This window comes from Hylobates moloch, unplaced genomic scaffold (assembly GCF_009828535.3).
Source record: "Hylobates moloch isolate HMO894 unplaced genomic scaffold, HMol_V3 SCAFFOLD_22, whole genome shotgun sequence".
NCBI classification, from domain to species: Eukaryota; Metazoa; Chordata; class Mammalia; order Primates; family Hylobatidae; genus Hylobates; species Hylobates moloch.
In genome coordinates, this window is record NW_026652297.1 from 17,429,844 (window position 1) to 17,451,643 (window position 21,800).

At 40.8% G+C, this 21,800-nt stretch overlaps 1 protein-coding gene across 3 annotated transcripts in view; it reads right to left on the reverse strand.

The window, feature by feature from the left end:
* Positions 1 to 21,286, reverse strand: part of TMEM108 (transmembrane protein 108) — a 371,331-nt gene extending 350,045 nt beyond the window's left edge. For 2 of the 3 annotated variants that reach the window (XM_032144306.2, XM_032144304.2), the window contains exons 1-2: positions 21,173 to 21,286; positions 13,601 to 13,719 (exon numbers count right to left, since the gene is read on the reverse strand). The gene's annotated coding sequence lies outside the window, so the exon portion shown is untranslated. Of the gene's footprint in view, positions 1 to 3,157; positions 3,191 to 13,600; positions 13,720 to 21,172 lie in introns of all 3 variants that reach the window. The other variant, XM_058433325.1, reaches the window with a different exon arrangement.
* Positions 21,287 to 21,800: the final 514 nt, after the last annotated feature.

The window sequence follows — 21,800 nt, forward strand, 5'->3', positions numbered from 1 at the left end:
TCCAAAAAAAAGTCACTCCAGCAAGAACGAGGCAAGTAGTTACTAAATATGTTTAACAAAAAAAAATAAAAGAATGGTAAGTAAGTGAAGGTAAAGGGAATGAATAAGACAAATTACTGCAACAGACTGAATGTTTGTTCCCCCAAAATTCATATGTTGAAAACCTAACCCCCACTATGAAGCATTTAGGAGGTAGTGTCTTTGAGAGGCGATTCAGTCATGAGGGTAGAGCCCTCACACATGGGATTAACGCCCTTATAATCCAAAACCAGAAAGCCAGTCCACTGTCTTTTCACTATGTGAGGAGGACACAATGAGAAGCTGGCAGTCTGCAACCCGGAAGGGAGTCCTCACCAGAACCTAACCATGCTGGCACCCTGATCTCAGACTTCCAGTCTCCAGAACAGTGAGAAATAAATTTCTGTTGTTTATAAGCCACCCAGTCTTTGTTTTAAGAGCCCTAAAACAACTACAAAGGGACATTATTAATGCAATGAAACCCCCATATCTGACCTCCTGCTATGTGCCTCCCACAATGCAAGCAACACAAAGAATGCAAGAGAAGCACATGGCAGGATCCATGCCTGTAGAGGCCTCCTTATCTAATTGGGGAAACAAAATATGTAATTAAGGAAAAAAAAATTCTAACAAGTAACAAAGTTCTCCCAGACTAAGAAGCAAAGCCAGGTAAATGTGGAGGCCTGGAACAGAATTGTGAAACAGGGCTTTGCCCTTGGCACCTCTTGGTCTCCTCTCTGGGGGTCTCTCACCCCTCAGGTGCGTTCCTACCCCATCCCTTCCAACCAGGGCAAGAGGGCCTGTAGGCACGGGAGAAGCCAAAGGGCTTAACCACGTCTCACAGCCAAACAAAAGACAGGAAGGGAACCCCAGACAGAAAAGGTGGACAGAGAGAGCACACCTGACTGCAGCAGCAATGTTAACTGCTAGGCTGGGGGTGAGCTCCCGTCTGAGGCTTGAAGAGGAGCAAGGGGCAAGTTATTCTCCTCTCCTCAGGAGCAAACCCTTAGAGGTGCTGTCAATCCTTCCTAGGTCCAGCCCAATCCCATCAGCTCTTTTCCTAAATCCTGAGACAACAGGGGAGAGCACGAGAAAAGTTCTGATTAGCTGAAAGGGCAAATAAAACAGAGAGGTTTATTTAAAAATGAAGGTGGAGTGGAATATCTGATGTTACACAAGTCAACAAGGCAGCCGCATATTTGATCTGCTATACATCTCTCTTCTCATTTACTTTTTTTTCCTGTACTCATAATTACAAAAACAATTTTTTTCAAAATCAATAGTTAAAAAAAATCCAACTTGCTCAAAGGCTGCATTTCTTGCTTCCTCCAACTATGAATATTTCTAGCATGGAAGGATGCAGGGCAGAGGCCCTGGTATCTCTCCTTCAGAAGCATTAACAAATAACGTAGTACAACCAGTCTCACAGTTTGTTGTTACCAGGCTCCCTCTCTTCTACCTAAAATGCACTCACAGTCACTCCCTCCATCATCAGTGCTCATGAAGAAGAAAGGTCAGAAGCTCCTGTTGCCAGCCTATAAAATCTCTCCATTCAAAAAAGTTAAACTAGATAATATTTCTGATTATGAATCTTTTTCAAAGTATCTTAATTTTTCTCGAAAAGGGTATCCGAGAAGAATATATTGATAGATTTTTTTCATACCACCAATTTTCCCATGGCCTTTTATATTTTTCCCTCAAGAGCCTATGGTAAAAACATACATGACCACAAAATTTAAACAACCAGTAAAGGTTCAATTAGCAATACACACGAATAACCAAAGACTGCAGAAGAATCCCAAAGTTATACTTGTGTCTTCTCACCAATAAACTCATGAGCAAAAAGAGACAAAGTTAATTCCATGAAAACCCACATATATATACAACTAAGAGCCCATATTTATTACTACAAAGTAGATCAAACTAGAAAAATATAAGCATTAAGTTATTCTTACTTTGAGTAGAAAAAAATTTTAAAGTCTTATTTTAGTACATGAGACAATAAGGAAAATAGAGAAAAGGGAGTAAGAAATAGTAAGAAGGGAAAGAAGGTGGTAGTCTGAGAAACCAAAATTTATAGACCTCACATATGGCTCAAATCATTTGAGCAAGAGGTTGAGAATTACGTTTTAAATAGAATGAACAAGGAAACACTGACACTCTTGTAGCTGACAGACAAGGGCAGAATCGCAGGGAGAGCATCACATTGTCTGAGAACACTGGCAGGTTTAATTCATGCTAAACATGTTATAATTGGGAATCAATATGGGGCAGAGTCTACTTAAATAAACTCCGAGGGCTTGTCTAAGCAACCTTGTTAACGTCATGTTGCACTTTATTAAATGATATTCAGAATAAAAAGCTGTTGGAAAACTTCATTTTAAAGAGGTATTCTTTGCAATCAGAGCATTCGATGTTCACGATAAATCTCACTTTACATGAAAGGAAACAAATGCTGAGAAAATGAATTAGTGCTCAAGGTTGCAGATAGTGGCCATGAAATTGCTGTCAATTTCTGATATGGGCAGATATACCAGGACATTCTGAATGTCCATGAACATAGTTTTCACAATCATAGGCAGAAGGAGGAAAATGTATCTTTAGGTGCTCACTGATACGATTAGGTCCTATCAAAGGAAGATGTGGTTAGGGAAGGTGTGAAAGTGGCAGGTAGAGGATGGCTAACCACGAACTGTGATGTAGACCAGCTCTGGAATTCTGATGTTCAATAACTTCATCAGCAAGCACATATGCATACTGTTGGGATGAAAAGGCAGAAAATAGAACCTGGGCAGGACAGTTCCCTAAGTACCATGCCCATAAGCATCCTATAAGGTAATTATGATTCCCATTCTAAAAATGAAAACATTGAGGCTCAAATTAAATATTCTGCCCAAAGTCACATTTCTAAAAAATGATAGGGACAGGATAGAAATGCAGATCTATCTGGCTACAGGACCCAAAGTCTATCAATGCTACCAAGTGGTCACCGAAAAGAAACAGGAGCACTCTACACAGGGAGGAGAGAATGGGACCAAGGACCAGTTTGGGTAAAAGAGGTTTGCATAGAAAGAGTTGAAAGAAATTCAGAAAGAGAACTTGGAATCAGCCTATGTCTTTATGCCAACTTACGAAGTACCTTGTCCTGCAGCCAGGTGGGAACCATAGAACTCTGGAAATAAAATAAAGATATAAGAATTGAGGCAAAGAGACTAAAGAACTTAAGGTAACAGGGTTAATGGAAGGAAAAAATGGAGGGGTATGTGGAGAAACACCAGAGGAAACTAAAAGTTAAAATCCAGGACTGTACTAATATGGGATTTTGCTCTTTCAAAGTAAAAATATTATTTTCTAAGTTGAGAGTCTCTAAATAATGTCTAACATTTCATGCCTGGTAAATACTGTTCTAATGACAATAATTAATTTCAGAAGTGATCCAGTAAGTTCTTTCCAGTGGAAAAGAAACAGCTTTTGATAGTCAGGGGAAGCATACTCCTCCCTGTCTGCCTTCTTCCTTGTCTGTGATGGGCCCTCTAAAGGGGTGTGCTGATAGGAATGGGTCATGTTGGAGGACATGGCATCAGCCACAGCTTTGCTTGTTTGAAAAGTGAAGGCAAAGATTCAACAGTGGGCATGGAAAGAAAAAGGTTGACAGGAGCTGCCTCTTCCCGTGGTTCATAGGAAGAATAGGGCAGTTCAGGGCTGGGGGTTTCGGTCCCAGGCCCTCAGGGATCTGCATCCAAAGTCCTGCCTCCACCACCGCCCCATGCACATTTATCCTGCAGGAATCTCACGGGGAGTAACCTATGGCAGGATGGAAATAAAGGATTCAGGATCCCTGGCTCTTAGCCATCTTTCAGAATCTCTCTATACCCTGGAGACAGCAGATGTCTTTATTGTTGCTAAAGAATCTTCAACAAGGGCTGCAAATTAATTCCTGATTCTATGAGAACAAACATAATTTTGTTTTATTTTTGTAGAAAAATTATATATGTGCAAATTTGAGTTAATCTTTCACTTATACTGTAAGATTAATGCTTCTTTAAAGTTAAAATTGAAGATTTTAATCTTCTGGCAACGTGTGGTTATCAACATACAAATCTTCCTCTTCAGAAGAAACATGGATATATGTTAAGACCAATTAGATACAATTCTATATTTTTCCCTTTTTATTTTTAAAAATTCAATACAGGGGATGGGGATCTTCACAGAGTCTGAAGAGAAACTGGAGCAAATGTTTTATCTCTGCTCTTTTCACCTCAGCGGTCAGCAGCTGGGTTGAGAAAGCTGATCCCAATCCCCATCACCCTTCAATAACAAACTACATTCTTTCCTCAGCCATCAGTTGAAGAAGCCCTGCTGAACCTCTTCTCTTCAGACTCTCTTTCAACAAAAGCTGCATCTCTCTAAGGAAATACTAACTTGTTCTCTGTATGTGGTGCCACCACGATCCAGCTACTTGAAGGGAAGTGTAAGAGCCTTAAATAATTCAATGAAATGATGGGCTGTTTGTGCTACCATGGGTCACTCCACTCACAGCTGCGCAAGTCCAAGTAGAGCCAGGACCATTATTCTTATCCTGACACAGAGTCGTAAATAAAGACAGAGCCTTCTGCAATATAGAATGCATTCCCTTATAAAGTCACACTCAATCACTGGCTCAAATGAAACTAATGCTCCAAGTTCAGGGGGAAAGTGAACAAAACACACTATGTGAGGTAGTAATCCCCAAAATGTCAACATTTGTATGGAACTTATTTTTAGAGTAATAAGCCAAGTTATTTTCCTTTATCACAACTACAGTCTTACAAACCCAGCTGTTGAACAACACTTGTCGAAGATGTCAAAATGTCTTTCAACATTTAGAAAGTCACCTAGCCATTATTCCTGTGCAACACACGGGTGGCCAAAAGAATCAAATTTGACAGATACAAAAAATAAGATATCTGTATGGGAAATACAATTCCCCATTTCCCAATCACCCAGCCCAGCAATTTCCCTGCCACTCAGCAATGAGATAGAATCAGACTTCCCAAAAAAACAGATTCATGCTTTTTCACAATTGCTGCTAAACATGTATGCTTTCTGAATAATCTTCCAGTTCTTTGTTGTCTATATAACCCACAAATACTATTTATATTGATTCCAAGAGTTAAGAATTCAGGGTCATTAAACTAGACTGAGGTCTCATGTTCTACCCCAGCAGTGCTCTACCCCAGTGGGGTCTCAGTCTACCCCATCATTACCTTCTTCTAGAGAAATTGCCAAGCCCATAGCCCTTACTAAAGCAAATATCCTTAAATCGCAGCTGTTTGGACCAGGAGAGAGCATCAGCGGCTCTAAAATTGCATGGTATAAGGGTTAAGAATCAGGATGATAGTTACTACAAAACTTATCATACTCCTTTTCTTCTTTTGGAGTTTGGTCTATACACAGATCATTAGTTAGGCTGTGGGAACAATAAATGGAAGCAAGAACATGAGGAACAAGAGAGAATCTAAAATGGAAATGCTGAACCACATTAATGATCTAAAAGTAGAATATGGACTGACCAACACTGTTAGTGCAGACACACCCTGGAGTTACAACAGATCAGAACAATCTTCCTGCTCCTAAGTCCTGACTCCATGAGGTCCAGCCAGACTATTCTCTCATCCTAAAAGCCCCTGAGATTCTTTGCAGACTTGCCACATGACTGAAATTCTGTTTTCCTTATTTCCTCGTGCATCTTTAGTTAAGCCTTCCATTTTTTAAAGTAACTTCAGTTTCCATTCTTGTAATCAAAATAGTCTATGTAGGCCCCTCGGCAAGACATCTAAAAGTGTTCTCCTTTTCTTTGCTAATTGTAGAACAATTCTGAGATCTCCCAATAGTCTACACATAACCTCACAAATTTAGGGGCCACTTTGCCAATATGTGCAATCACAGAGAAAAAAAGTAAATGGCTGGCAAAGCCTTTCTCCCTTGGATTGTCTGTAAATTTCTCTTATTGATTTTTCCCTCAGTAGATCACTGTCATGTAGAAAACAGTCTACTTTCAAGTAGATGTAGGAGATTTAGCTGCAGTGAATCAAAATAAAAATGCAGCATCTTGTGGGAGCCTCAGTAGTTCCACTACTCTCTGTGGCACAGAAAACCCCCTATGGTTTCTGGGTTGGTATCAAGCCTCTGAAACCAAGTCTTGCAGTAGGAGACCCTGATTCTCCTGATCTCAATAGAATAATATTGGCTACCAACAGCACTGCCAGCACCGGGGAAAGATTAGGTGATATTAGAAATTAATGAACCAGACACTCAGAGCACCTGCATCTTCCCTGACTGTAATTACTCCTCCCTCTCCCCATCAAAAAAGAAACAAACAGAAAACCCATCAAACTCATATCTTTCTAGCAGTCAGTGATTCTCAATCAGAGGGTATTTGGAAATGCAGGGGGACATCCTGATTGACACAATGACTTGGTTAGAATAATATGGGCATTTTGTGACCAGAGAGCCCAAACATCCTATAATAGAAAGGAAAATTCCACATAACAATGATTCATTCCATCAAAATGCTAACAGCACCCCCCTTTAGAAAACTGAGCCCCCTCCAACATTTAGGGCACAAAAAAATGGGTAAGAAAGGCAAACCAAAGAGAAAAGAACATTTTAAAAATCTATAGCTAACATCATATTAAATGGTGAGAAACTAGAAACTAGAAGTTTTCCTACTGAGATCAGGAACAAAGCAAGGAAGTGCCCTGTCACTACTTTTTTTTTTTTTTTTTTTTTCCCAAACATTGTGCTAGAAGTCCTGGGTAATACAATAGAACAATAAAATAAAATTAAATTAAATTAAAATAAAAGGAATACAGACTGGGAAGGAAGAAATAAAAGTATCTTTGTTCAGATGATATAATATGATCACCTATGTAGAAAATCTGAAGTAATCAACAAAAAACCTCTGGAACTAGTAAAGCAATTATAACAATGTTGCAGGATACTAGAATAATATACAAAGGTCTACTGTTTTCCTACATATCAGCAATAAACAAATGAAATTTGAAATAAAAAACACAATACCATTTACATTAGTATCTCCAAAAATGAAATACTTAGGTATAAATCTAACAAAATGTGTACAAGATCTATATGAGGAAAACTACAAAACTCTGGTGAAAGAACTCAAAGAAGGACTAAATAGATATTCCATGATCATTATAGACTCAATATTGTAAAGACGTCAGTTTCTTCTCAATTCGATCTGTAGAATCAACAAAATCCCAATCAAAATCCCAGCAAGTTATTTTGTGGCTACCAACAAATTGGTTCTAATGTGTATATGGAGAAGCAAAACACGCAGAATAGCCAACACAATATTAAAGCAGAACCGAGTTGAAAGACTGACACTACCTGACCTCAAAACCTACTATAAAGTGCCATAATCAAGACAGTATGGCATTGGTAAAATAACAGACCTATAGACCAATAGAACAGAATAGAGAGCCTAGAAATATGCCTACATCCAGATAGTCAGCTGATCTTTGACAAAGGAGTAAAGGCAGTACAACAAAGCAACAAATGATGCTGGTAAAATTGGACATCCAATGCAAAACAATTAATCTAGACACAGACCTTACAATCTTTACAAAAATTAACTCAAAATGGATCACGGGCCTAAATGTAAAGGACAAAACTATAAAACTCATAGAAGATAACATAGGAAAAAACCTAAATGACCTTGGGTGTGGCAATGACTTTTTAGATACAACACCAAAGGCACGATCCATGAAAGAAAGAATTTATAAGCTGGGCCACTTTGGGAGGCCGAGGCGGGCGGATCACGAGGTCAGGAGATCGAGACCACGATGAAACCCCGTCTCTACTAAAAATACAAAAAATTAGCCGGGCGTGGTGGCGGGCGCCTGTAGTCCCAGCTACTCGGAGAGGCTGAGACAGGAGAATGGCATGAACCCGGGAGGCGGAGCTTGCAGTGAGCCGAGATTGCGCCACTGCACTCCAGCCTGGACGACAGAGCGAGACTCCGTCTCAAAAAAAAAAAAAAAAAAAGAATTTATAAGCTGGGCTTCTTTATAATTCAAAATGTCTGTTCTCTGAAACATCAGGTCAAGAGAATAAGAAGACAATCCACAGATTGGGAAAAAATATTTTCAAAAGACATATTTGACAAAAGACCATTATCCAAAATCTATAAAAAACTTAAAAGTCGACAATAAGAAAACAACCTGAGTAAAAAATAGTCCAAAGACCTTAACAGATACCTCATCAAAGAAGACATACAGATGGCAAGTATGCATATCAAAAGATGTTCTACATCATATGTTATCAGGGAAATGCAAATTAAAACAACACAACACTGAGCTATCATTACACATTTATTAGAATGGCCAAAATCTGAAACGCTGACAATACCAAATGCTTGCAAGGATGTGGTGCAACAAGAACTCTCATTCATTGCTGGTGAGAATGCAAAACGTTAGTCATTTTGAAAGACAGTTTGGCAATTTCTTACTAAATAAAACATACTCTCACCATACGAGGCAGCGATCATGGTCCTTGGAATATTCCCAAAGGATTTAAAAATTTATGTCCACAAAAAAAAAAAACTTGCACACAGATTTTTATATCAGCTTTATTCATGATTGCCAAAACATGGAAGCAACCAAGATGTCCTTCAGTAGGTGAATGGATAAACTGTGGTATATCCACATAATGGAATATTATTCAGTGCTAAAAGGAAATGAGCTATCAAACCATGAAAGACATAGAGGAAACTTACATGTTGATTATTGAGTAAAATAAGCCAATCTGAAAAGGCTAAATATTACATGATTCCAACTGCATGACATTCTAGAGAAGGCAAAACTATGGAGATAGTAAAAAAAAAAAAAAAAAAAAAATCAGTGGTTTCTGGGGTTTAGTGAAGAGCGAAGGGGTGGGAAATATGAAAAGGCAGAGCATGAAGGATTTTTAGGGCAGTGAAAATACCTATATACTATAATGATGGATACATGTGATTATATATTGGTCTAAAACCAAAGAATGTACAACACCAAGAATATATCCTAATGTAAACTATAAACTTTGGGTGATTATGATGTGTCAATGTAGGTTCATCAGTTCTAACAAATGTGCCATTCTGGTGGGTCATGCTGACACTGGGGGAGGCCATGCATGTATAGGGAGTAGGAGGAGTAGGAGATATATGGGAAATCTGTATCTTCCTCTCAATTTTGCTTGAACTTAAAACTGTTCAAATAAATAAATGAGTGAATAAAGTATTTTTAAAGAGAGAAAGAAAGAAAGGCAGGAAGAGAACAAGCAATGCATCCATCAAAAGTAAAACAGCAGGGTTAAGACTATTCAGGGATCAAGTCCAGGTTGTATCCACCTCCTTCCCCTCAACTCCAGCAATACTACTAATTGCCATAAACTCCTTATTCCCATTCCCTCTCCTATGCACACGAATCTTCGGCTCAGGAAACTTTATATCTTTTAAAACTTGTGTGTCTGTGTTTCCACATCTTTTCATTTGTTCTATTTATAATTTCTGAGCAACTAATATTGGTAATATTAATACATAATATCAACTGAAAATTCTTCCATGCTGCCAAAGGGCTTAATTACTAAATCTGTGCTGTAATAAGTCTGTTGGAAATCTTGCTTTAGAGACTAATTCTTCAGGGGATAATTCCTCAGCGGTGAAGTTTGAGTATTAATATCCTCTTATGAAACACTTTTTTTGAGCCAAGCTGGAAATTGGAAGTAGGGGAGGTGAAAATTCTCTTGCCACCTCTTCCAGACTCTTTGTAAAGCTCTAGGCAGTATCAAAAGAGACATCTTGCACAAACAAGCCTCACCACGAAGGGTCAGGGCATAGAGAGACCAAATGGAAAAAGACAGCTCAGCAGCCTTGGATTAAAGGGCAAATATTTCAGAGGCTGTGGATTTGATTATGTCAGAGATGTACCCATGGCACTTTCTGTAGCAGACAGATGCCACAGCAAGGTAAAAAGTTCAGCAAGATACAGTCACAGACTGAAAAGTTTCCCCAGGATGGAGAAGCCCAAAACTCATTTCTGTTTTAAATGAGTTGAGGTCTTGTTACAACAAGAGCATACTATCATTCTAAATGTAAGTTTCTGACAAATAGAGGTCTTCACAGGCTAAAACAGTGCTGTCTAACAGATTTCTCTGATGATGGACATGCTCCCTATCTGCAATGTCCAATATGGTAGCCGCTAACCACATGTGGCTACAGAGCACTTGAAATGTGGCTAGTGCAATGAAGAACTGAATTTCAATTTAATTTTAATTAATTTAAACAAGAAAAAGCCACATGTGGCTAGTGGCTACTGTATCAGACAATGCAAGAAAAGGCTTAAGGCATCATTGAGAAAATTATCCAAGAAGTTATCACAAGAAAAGCTTATATATGTTCTGATCAACTGGAAAAATACTTTCTCTGTGCCCTCCCCGTCATAAACACACACAGACATCATTTGTAAGAAGTAACTACATCAGAAACCACTAATAAAGCAATGCTTCTCAAATTTTAGCATCCATCAGGATCACTGGGAGTCTTGTTAAAACACAGATTATTACGCCCACTCCCAGAAATTCTGATTTAATAGGTCTGTACATTTCTAACAAGTATAAATGATTCTCATACTGCTGGTTCAGAGGCCACACTTTGAGTAGTACTAGAATAAAAACTTCAACATTCAAACACCAGCCTACTCCTAACAAAGTGGAGCTTCTTTCACTTTTCACCTCTCTTCTACACCAAAGTGCCTCTTTCTTCAAGGTACATGGAATCCTTCTTAAACATTCTTATAAGTTTTGCTTAACACCTAGGACAAAAAATGTATGAAGAATGCAAATAAACAAGGCTATCCACGATGGCTTCTCTGCATAGTAGATCCAAAATACAGTGCATTTGTTGGAAACTTTGTAAGCAAGTCTAATAATCACAGGGACCAGAAACACAGCAAGGGGGAATGCAAACCTGCCAGGACAGTTTACATCTAATCCCTGCACTGGCCTTGTTTTAGAGTTAAACTGAGCCTTTCTATTAAAATAATGTAGGTTACTTCAGGTCTAGGTCAGAGTTATGGCCTCTTTGACCATTCCAACACATAGTACTAGAAAACTATCAAAAGAACATGTCATATTAAAACATTTATATTTATAATTCAAGGGGCATATATTAAAGATAATCCCTTTCCATGTTCCTAAAGAAGAGAAGAAATAGAAATGTAAAAGTTTCTAGAATAAACACTGATCTCCAAACATTCTCTGGTCTTTATTGTATGGTCTGCAAAAACTGATCTGGACTAGCAGTCATTTGGGAGGATAGTTTTCCTTTGGAGGCTATTTCTTTATGTCCTTTGGTCTAATTATACGTGAGTCACTTTAACATTAGCAGATCACCTTGCCAAATGCAATTTCCTTGACTGCTCTTTTGAACAGCCTTCTTTCTGCCTCATCCACTCTTCCCTTTTTTTAACTTTGCAAAGGAAAGTTTTCATCCAGAATATATTATCACAATGAACCAGAACATGAAGCCCTTGAATAAACTCAGAGTCCAGCATTCTTCATTATGTCCCATACCACAGACCTTCGCCCTTCTTCAAACTCCGCAGTTCCTCAGTCAGTGCCATCACAAGAATTAAGAATTACCCTTGGGTTCTAGAAATTTGGGAAGACGAATATCGCTTCTTAGAAATCACAGAGCCCCCAAGGAGTCACACAGTACTATGTACATTACTTCATTAGACTATTTAGCTATTTATGTGTGTATATTTTACAGACAGGGAAAGTGAAACCAAATGAAGTTAAATGATTAAAATACGATACCAGAGAAATTCAGAGCAAGATTGAATCACTATATCCCTTCAGCAGTGTTTCTCAATCAGGGGCAATTCTGCTCTCCAGGGGACATTTGGCAACGTCTGGAGACATTTTTGATTGTCACAATCAGGGAGGGAGATACTGGCATTTCGTGGGTGGAGGTCAAAGACACTGCTGAACATCCTACAATGCACAGGACACTCCACACAAGAACTGCCTGGCCCAAAGTGTCAATAAATAGTGTAAGGTTGAGAAACTAACCCTGGTCCACTGGCATCCCTAACATTACTTTATTTGACCCCAAATCAATAATTAAAGAATGGTTCCCTCCACAATGTAGTCCTTGTATAGTATTTACACAGTAACATACCAGCCAAGTGCTATTTCTGACATGCTATATTTTTCAGTTACTTTTAAAATAGAGGATATACAGGATATACTTTTAAAATAGAGGACATACAGGATATAGAGGAAATTGAGCAAAGTTGGCAAAGACCAGCTCCTTTCTTTTAATGAGAAAATCTAGCAAAGACCAGCTCCTTTTCTTAGCAACCTCCAGGTGCTGAGCTATAGTCTGCATCAGGCTGCTCACCTGGACTCTTCTGCTGATGTACTTTGCAGCTGCCCTTTCTTTGCTTTATCTCCATGCATGTGCATCACTTTAGAGCAATAATGATGTACATTTATTGGAATCTCCAGAGATCTCCATCCTCTAATTGTCTATTTTGTTCAGTAAATTGTACTCATTACTGAGCCACATGAGGCCCCTAAAGATACCAGCCTTTTCTGGGTGCCCTCTGTCTGAGCCTGGATAATGGGATATTATCTAGCAAAGATTCAGCAGTATTGAGCCAAGCTGCTTAAAACAACCCTTCAGTTAAGTATGTTTCTTTAACCTCCTATCCCTCATTCCTAACCATCCTCAGCTTTTCTTAGATTTATATGAATCATAATTTTCCCTTCAAGGAGTCTGGTTTTAGTTTAAGCTCTAGAAATTGGAGAGCTCAGAAAGGATGTGATGTCCTTTCCACACCAAACAGTTAATTTCTCCTTCTGGTCTCAACAATCTGCAACACAAGTGAAAATTCAAAGCCAGTTTTGGTTATAACATTGCCAGTGACCATACACATTGTACTAGGAGCTGCAAATAGATGAGGCATGAATGGGCATGTGACTTCCAGTGATGCTGGATAAAATAAAATGGAACAGGCAAAACCATGTACTTTGCTAGTGCTATTATACATCAAATCTGGAATTTTCAACACTTTGAGAAGTTATTTCCTTCACTAAAAAAGGGATTAATGAAGGAAAAGTTAAGCAGAGTAATCAAAGAAGAAATAAGATGGTAGGTGAGGGAAATAGAAGCTACCAGAGCTAACATATGACGTGGCTATAAGGAAATGATAATCAGGCCCGGTTCCCATCTTTACAGTGCACCTCAAGAGGGCTCAACAGCCCCTCTGACATAAATCATACCCTAAACGAACTCACTAAAAATTCCTGTTTTGAAATATTTCCATGCATAGATTCCATCCCATCACCTTGGTCATGGTTTTCTCTTCATAACTGCTGATTTGCATGGTGTCTATGAGTTGAATCAATAAAGGCTTTTAGGAGCCTTTCACAGACAGGGCATCATATTGCACTGACTCCAAGAGACAGGTGAGACAATAGCCTCTATGAATTGGAAAAGCAAGAAAAACAATGGCAGAGAATGCCTTTGCCTTACCCTGGAGTAGAGGGTGTGGAAGCCTTCAAACGCACTTACATCCTCATGACCCATCAGCTCTGCTGTTTTTCACTGCTCATTCATTTCTGCATGTTGGATGACCACGAATCTATCACCAACTGGCAAAGATGAAAATGAAAAAATGCATTAGGCCAAAGGAACTTCAAGTCCCAAGTCACTGCTGAAGTGAATATGAGAGTAGACTAAGTGCTTACCCAAACATGTATAATAGCTCAAGTTTAATAAAAGTTTATTTCCGATTCATGTATGCATACTGGACAGGTGAACATGTAGGTGGGGTGGACCTAATGCAGTGATCCAGGTATCCATGCTGACAAAAGTTCTGCCATGTTTAAAACATAATTTCCAAGGCTGCCCTATGGGTCCTCTCCATTCCAGTCAGCTAAGAACGGAAAACAGTATGAAGAAGCTTGCATGAGCATTCTCTATGCTTTCTTTCCTAGAAGTGGATCACAATACTTTTCCACTTCCATCACATTCTGTTGGTTGGCTAAAACTCAATTACACAGTCACACTTAACCTTATGGGCTGCAGGGCAGTGACCAGACTCTATTGTACAAAAGTGACTTCAGCCCAATCACGAAGACAGCATTAAGTTTAGAGTACAGAGTTCTGAGTGAGACCCTAGTACAGCAACCTTGACTTAGTTACTTAACTACTCTGAATCTTAGTTTCGTCAACTGTAAAATACTGTTCCTCTCTCACAGGGCCAATATAAGACCCAAAATGGGCCGGATGTGATAGCTCACGCCTGTAATCCCAGCACTTTGGGAGGTTGAGGTGGGCGGATTACAAGATCAGGAGATCAAGACCATCCTGTCTAACACGGTGAAACCCCGTCTCTATTAAAAAATACAAAAAATTAGCTGGGCGTGGTGGCGGGTGCCTGTAGTCTCAGCCACTCAGGAGGCTGAGACAGGAGAACGGCGTGAACCCGGGAAGCAGAGCTTGCAGTGAGCCGAGATCATGCCACTGCACTCCAGCCTGGGTGACAGAGTGAGACTCCATCTCAAAAAAAAAAAAAAAAGCAGCACTTCAGAATTTTTTTTTAAGAGACAGGGTCTCACTCTGCACTGTGTGATCACAGCTCATTGCAGCCTAAAATTCCTCAGCTCAAGTGATCCTCGCACCTCAGCCTCCTGGGTAGTTAGGGCTATAGAAATGTGCCACCAGGCCCAGCTAATTTTTTCTTAAATGTATATAGTGATGGAGTCTCACTATGTTATCCAGGGTGGTCTCAGACTCCTGGCCTCAAGCAATCCTCCTGCCTCAGCCTCCCAAAGCACCAGTTTTACAGGCACGAGCCACCGACTTCTTGGACTTTAAGGTGCATGTGCATCCTCAGGGCATCTTGATAAAAATGCAGGTTTGAGTTTGTTAGGTCATGGGTGAAGCCAGAGATTCTGCATTTCTAACCAGCTCCCACATAATACTGATGCTGCTGTCCTTTGGCATTTTGAGTAGAAAATAGATACAGGATTAGAGAATATTTTTGAAAACCATAAAATTATTTGCAGATATAAAGAATTATTATCCTGGCACTAGTTGATTATAAATAAATTCCCAATTAGGCAGCATTTTTTAGGATATGTTTAGCCTGGGTACCAGGTACAATTTCTTAGAGTCACAGGATTTTGGAACAGGAAACAATTAAAGTAGTCACTACTCTCTCCCCTTATTTTCCAAACAAGGAAACAAGCTCAGAGAAATCAATCATGCCCCCAAAATCTCACAATAACTCAGCAATATACTGAGATTAGAATGCAGAAAATGGACATTACATAACATAATTAGGTTATTACATAAACCAAATTATAACCTTCTAAAGAAGAAAATGTAATTTTTATTATTCTACTAAAGCAATAATAAATATTACTTTGGCCAAAAAGATACATAGCCAAAAAGGTGCCAGCAGGTGAATTCACCAACATGGGTCACCATGGCACCAAAAGTAGGCAAGGTGTCACAGGACACAAAGCAAGAGATTTTCAAGCAAATGTTCTTCAAAATTCAAAAATTTTGCATTTTTTAAACAAGGATTTTTATTTCCAATATATACAAACTCCCAGTCACTCCTATTTGGAAATAATTAGGAAAAGGGAGAATTTGGGATTGCATACAGAAAAGGAAAATAATTAGCCAAGGAGGAGCAGCAATTTCTGTGGTAAACCCTGGGTACAAATAAAGAAACCTAAAGATTTTTTTTAAATTCCTAGCATGTAAATTATTTTGCCTCTCTGGGATCATGGTGGGTCCTAGGAGCCTAGAGTTGAACATGAGGTGTAGTACCTCAGAAGTCAAAAACTCCAAGTCATGAATTAGAAAGGAACTGAACATCTGGAAATCAAGTCAGACTGGGGGAGAAGGGAGCCTCTTAGTATGCATGTCATCGCCAATATAGCAACATGAATTTGAAAGTGTTTTGGTAAAATTAGGAAAGAGTACTTATTGAGGAAGGAATGATAAATGGAAATCAATACTCACATATATGTTATTAATTTAAGATGGGTAAAATGCTATTAGCATCATTTAGTGAGCAATTTTTTAAAAGGTAAAAATGTTCCTACAAACTTCAATAAGTTTACCCCATACCTTACCCCTAACACTCTTCCACCCTAATGTCTTTTAGCTCCTCAGACAAGAACTCAGAATTCTTACCCTACTTTGTGTGTGTGTGCCACAGACCTCTTTTGTAGCCTCTTGAAGCCTAAGGACCTCCTTCTCAGAATTATGTGTGAAATGTATAAGATAAAATACATAAGATTACAAAGGAAGTGAATTATATGAAAGATTCTCCTATCCAGAGAGACATTGGGGAGTCCATGGACCCAACTTAAGAACATCTGATTGAGGAATGATTCTTCTAGGATGATGAAAGTTTTTTCTTACAAGAAACAGCATATGCAGAAAAGTTTTTAAAGCCTAAAGATGCGCAGTAAAAAATCCTGCTCACAATCAATCAGTAAAGAAAAGAATGAGCTGCAAAGAGAAGCCTGACCTTGAACTTCTGCCAAAACTCAAAGCTATTCATGCTGTTGCTTTAAAGCCCTACATTAAGGAATTACTCAGAAAATTTTCTTGGCCCCAGCCCTGTAGACACAGCATATTCTGTGGCCTGATGGCAGATGAAATAAAGCAGCATTGGAGAAGGGAAAACTATATTGAGTCCTGAGCTTGCATCCTGGTCTTCTAACTAGTTCTCTGCCACCAACTAGCTCTATTACCTTGGTCAAGAAACTCAACTCTGAACTGAACTGTCTATAAATTGAGAAGGTTAAGTTAAATCATCTTCAAGGGTTTCTTCCTACTCTGAACTGCCAGGATCCTAAGATAATGCACAACCATTTCTCTGGGAAGGAACATTAACAAGACTTCTTTTTGCCCTAAGCTCACAGTATGGAAATATTTTCTAAATAATTTTTAGTCTTCAGAAATAACTTATGAGAATCACCTAACCATATAACTTTAGACTTGGAAGAGATTTTAAGAGACATCCACCATCTCATCAATCTCAGTGAACAGGTGAGAAAAGTAAGGTTCAGAAAGGTGAATAGATTTATTTTTAGTCACATAATAAGGTGGCATTAATGGACTGTTGGGCCTACCACTATCTAGTACAAGCAGGATTTTAGTATTCAGCATTGGTAGTAAAGATAAGCTCATCAGTTCACTTGGAGAGATAGAAGGAAACCTCAAATAACCTAAGCCATAGGATGGGAACTACACAAAGCAGCAGGTGACTGGGGTAATGGCACCTAGAGGTAGCATCCTATACCTCAGGCAGAGTCAAAGCAGGGGCCCTCATTATACGCTATAACCTTCCCATCTCAAAGAACAGTAAATAACAGCTAGAGAACAAAGAATAGTTATCTCAAAATAGGTGGGTGGATGAATTAACCCTGACTAATAACATCATTAAAACCAAAGCACAAGTTTGGGGCTGCTAATATAATATTGAAAGGTCAGCATTAACTAAGAAGATCTAAAAACACGTGTTAGGAATTTTCAAGTTTTAGAAGAAATGAATTAAGAATTATTTTGACCTATCTTCTGTGGACAGCCCTGAAATAAAAGTGACTACTTTATCAGCATTATTTTTACTAATACTCTCACTGCTGTCTTCAGAGCATGTACTTACCAGCTACTGTTCAGGTTTAAAAGTCACACGTACATTTCCATAGTCCCATCCATGTGTGTAGACTAGCTTCACATGCAAATAATTAGAAACGATGAAGTTGTTGGAAATTTGGATCAAATCATGATTATTATGTTTAATTAACCAACAATACGTATGCCGGGTGCGTTTAAAGCCTATGCTATGATGCTTGTCAGTTTACTCTCTGCCTTCTCCCTTCAGAAACACACATGTACAGTCAATGTAATTACAGCCATTCCTCAATCCCCATGACACACATTATTCCTACCTTATGTAAACAGTTATGGCTTTCAGAACTATTTTCTTTGAGATTTCGTTTAGGGCTGACATAGCCTTTCAAAATCTTCTGACTAGAGGCTACACACTGCTGGTTTGCCAGCTCCGTAGTTCAGCTCCTCCAGGAATTCCCAGAGGCAGCAGTGCCATCTACTGGTAAGGAGGGTACAACTTGTTTTCTGGGAGCCTTGGGGGTGACACGAGCCAAGAACCTGAAGCCTAGATTTAGGTCTCTGTGAGCCCTTCTTTTCTCAAGCACATTACAAGTATAACTGATGCTTACAACCTGAGACATGTAACTACCACAGAAGCTTTCATCGTGTGGCAGGTCCTCTGGAAGCCACATAAAGCCAGCCAGGCTAGCCAATGAGGCAGCTCTGCCTTGAAATGCCTCCTCAAGGATCCAAAAGCAGCCAGCAGAGCCCCACTGAATTAAACATTTCCTGGCTCTCCTCTTTCCTCAATGCTTCCCTATCAGATGATCTCACCCAGTGCCCCCACCTGTGGCACTGTTAGCCAGCTGTATCTTACAGCATGTGTCCTAAGGAAGGTACTCAGATCCCTCTCAATATGAAGGCTCTTATACTTACACAATGTGACACAGATCCTCCTCAAAGGACACTACTGCTTAGGCATGCAGGTCGGACTCTAATCTCTCTCATTCACTCTCTATGTTCCCCGTCCCTGACCCAGGGGACAGAAACGACAGAAAGGAAATGATTTTGTTGTTGCTTTGAAGGCAACACTAGCGGGCTTTTATTGAATCAGAGAATAAAACCTTGTCCTATAGGTCACTGAAGTACGTTGCTAGATGGACTAAGCCTGTCAATCTTTTTGTTATCCCTTGCATAACCTAATCAGTGTTTCCCAACCTTTTCAAAATCCCTGCCTCCCTTCCGCAGGCCAAACAAACAATGCATACCCTTTGTGGTTTATGGAACAAAGATTAGTTTCTTGCTTCTGAAAATAAAAGTGTATACTATGCCACCTACCTCACCCTCAGCATTCTTTTCTCCCCTCTACTCCATGCCACTTAAAAAAAAAAAAAAATCTCTGGCCGGGCATAGTGGCTCATGCCTGTAATCCCAGCACTTTGGGAGGCTGAGGCAGGTGGATCGCGAGGTCAGGAGTTCAAGACCAGCCTGGCCAATCTGGTGAAACCCTGTCTTTACTAAAAAATACAAAAATTAGCCGGGCGTGGTGCTGCGCACCTGTAATCCCAGCTACTCAGGAGGCTAAGGCAGGAGAATCGTTTGAATCCAGGAGGTGGAGGTTACAGTGAGCCGAGATCACGCCACTGCACTCCAGCCTGGGTGACAGAGTGAGATTCCGTCTCAAAAAAAAAAAAAAAAAAAAAAAAAACTCTGATAAAGTTTTAAATTATTCCCACTAATTTGGTTTGTGTGACAGTCTATCAGGTGACAACCTATATTTCACTTTACTAGGGTCATTTGTGATATTCTGAATGAGCTTTGCAGCAACTTGTTCTTTTACTTTCATTCATCTCAGAAAACCGACAAAATTTGATTTCCTGTGGCTGATAAACCTGAATTTGATCCCCCTAACAAATTTAGGTGTTCCCTCTTTAAAAAATATATTTATCTTGCCTAGTAAACTGAATTCTTGGCAAGTGTAGGCATTTCACAGGCATGGGGTGTGTCTTAGAGGTTTGAAATCAGGTCATTTCCTAAAGAAACATGATGTTGTACAGGGAATGTAAGAGCTATAAAGGGCTTTGAAGGTATCAGGATGTCTCCAAGGGACAAGGCAGAGAGACCCTTGTCCATCTCATACCAGAAAGAGTTCTGAATGAATTACGTGGAAACTCCATAACACAGTAATATCTTCATAATGAGTTAGTTAAACCATTTCTTACAGAGTACATTACCAGGTGTATCCAACAAATCAAGAAGTTAACCCGTGGAAAATTGAAGGGACTTTTTATGTTTGCCTATGAGCTGTCTGGGGAAATGAAGGAGAGGCAGGGAATACCTTGCATAGCTTAACCTGCTCTTAAGTTCCTGGACATACCTTCCCCTTTTTAAAGTATGATTTAAAGGCAACAATCCGTCTCCCCCGGACTCCCATACAAACCTCTTTTGGCAGCCAAATGGTCTTCATCGAGCACACACTTTTCAAAGAATTAAGGAGGTCTGAGTAGGTTTAGTTTAGACCCTGCCTTCCCTCTCCCCACAACCCAGTCACATGCTGAAAATAAGTAATTACCTTCCTGGGTACCCCCAGAAAAACCTGTTTGCAGAAACTACCACCCTTCCTCCGTTAAAAAAAACCTGTCTTCTTAAGGAAGAATCTCAGTGTGGTGGTCTGGTCTGCAGTTGACTGCAGGCATTTCCCTCCTCACCATTTACCAGTCATCAGTTAAGCTGCATCTGAAATTCGTTTTTGTAGACTCTCATTTAGACCGGCTCCACCTGTGCCCAACTGCTTAAAAAAAAAAAAAATAGCCCCTGAACGAATCTCTGGATTCCTCCAGCAGGCTCAAAGCGTTCAATTTCGCTGAAACTCTGGGGTGAAAACCGCCAGGTCGAGCGGGCAGAGCAACCTCCCGGGCAGCACGGGGCTCCGTCCCCGGCGAGGCCGCCGGCACCTAGGCAGGAGGGCTCTTCGCACAGCTGCGCTAGGAATTCGGCTTCGCTCGCGGCCGCGGGATTAGTTCGAGTCCCACGGGCTGGCCAAAGTGACACTACATTTCTTCTTCTTCGTTCTCCCATGTGACAGGTCCCCCTGCATTAAAGCCACCTCCTCCTCGGCCCCAGCCCAGGTCCAGCGCCCCTGACGCCCGCGCCCCATCACCCGCACCCTCCACCTGGGGAGGGGGTTCATGCCAGCAACCCTCCGGGCGGGAAACAAAGGCGGAGGCAGGGCTGCCAGGTGGGCAACTCCCCTCGGGCAGACCCGTCACGCAGTGGGGAGGATGGGAAGGTGCCTGAGAGGATAGGAAAAGGGAAACCAAGGCAACCGGGACTGCATCCTCCCTGAATCTGGGCTCCCGGGGCAAGCTGACCCCACACCTCCCCGCGCCCCGCCCAGCCCTGCCTAACCCGCTTGCCGGGACCCAGCATGGGAAGGACTGGGGGCCGCCCCGGAGCGCCGCTTACCTCGGGAGAAGCGCTCCGGCTCCCTCCGACGGCTCAGGAGAAAGCCCCACCGCTCGCGCACGCGCTCTCGCGCACTCGCGCCTTCGCCCCTCGGGCCCCCGCGCGCGCCCCTCCGACCGGGCTCTGGCCCGCCCCGGCCTTGTCCGTCAGCGCCCGCGACAGCCAATCCGGTCGCACGGAAGGCTCAGCGCCGATCACGTGGTGAGACCAGCCAATCACCAAATTGCCCTCGGCAGCGCCCGCTCCGATGTCTCTGGGGGTTCGGTTGCTACCTAGCAGAGCGGGTGCGAGGCGGCCACAAAGGGTCTCTGTTTTCGGGGGCTAAGTGGCATTCAGTTGATCAATTACCAGATCAATTGACTTCTCAAATTCTAATATAAATAAGAATCACTTGACTATCTTGTTAAAATGCGGATTCTGATCCAGAAGGTCTGGGGTGGGGACCTGAGATCCTGCATTTATAATAAGCTCCCAGGTGGCGATGACGAAGCTCTTGGTCGGAGGATCACGCTTTGAATTGCACCTGTCCGAAAGTAATGGCTGTAGCCCCAGCTCCACCTAATTTGAAAGTTGCACGACCTTTCTTGTCCTTCTTCCACTGATGAGAAGCGTTCCTGTGGCTACATGG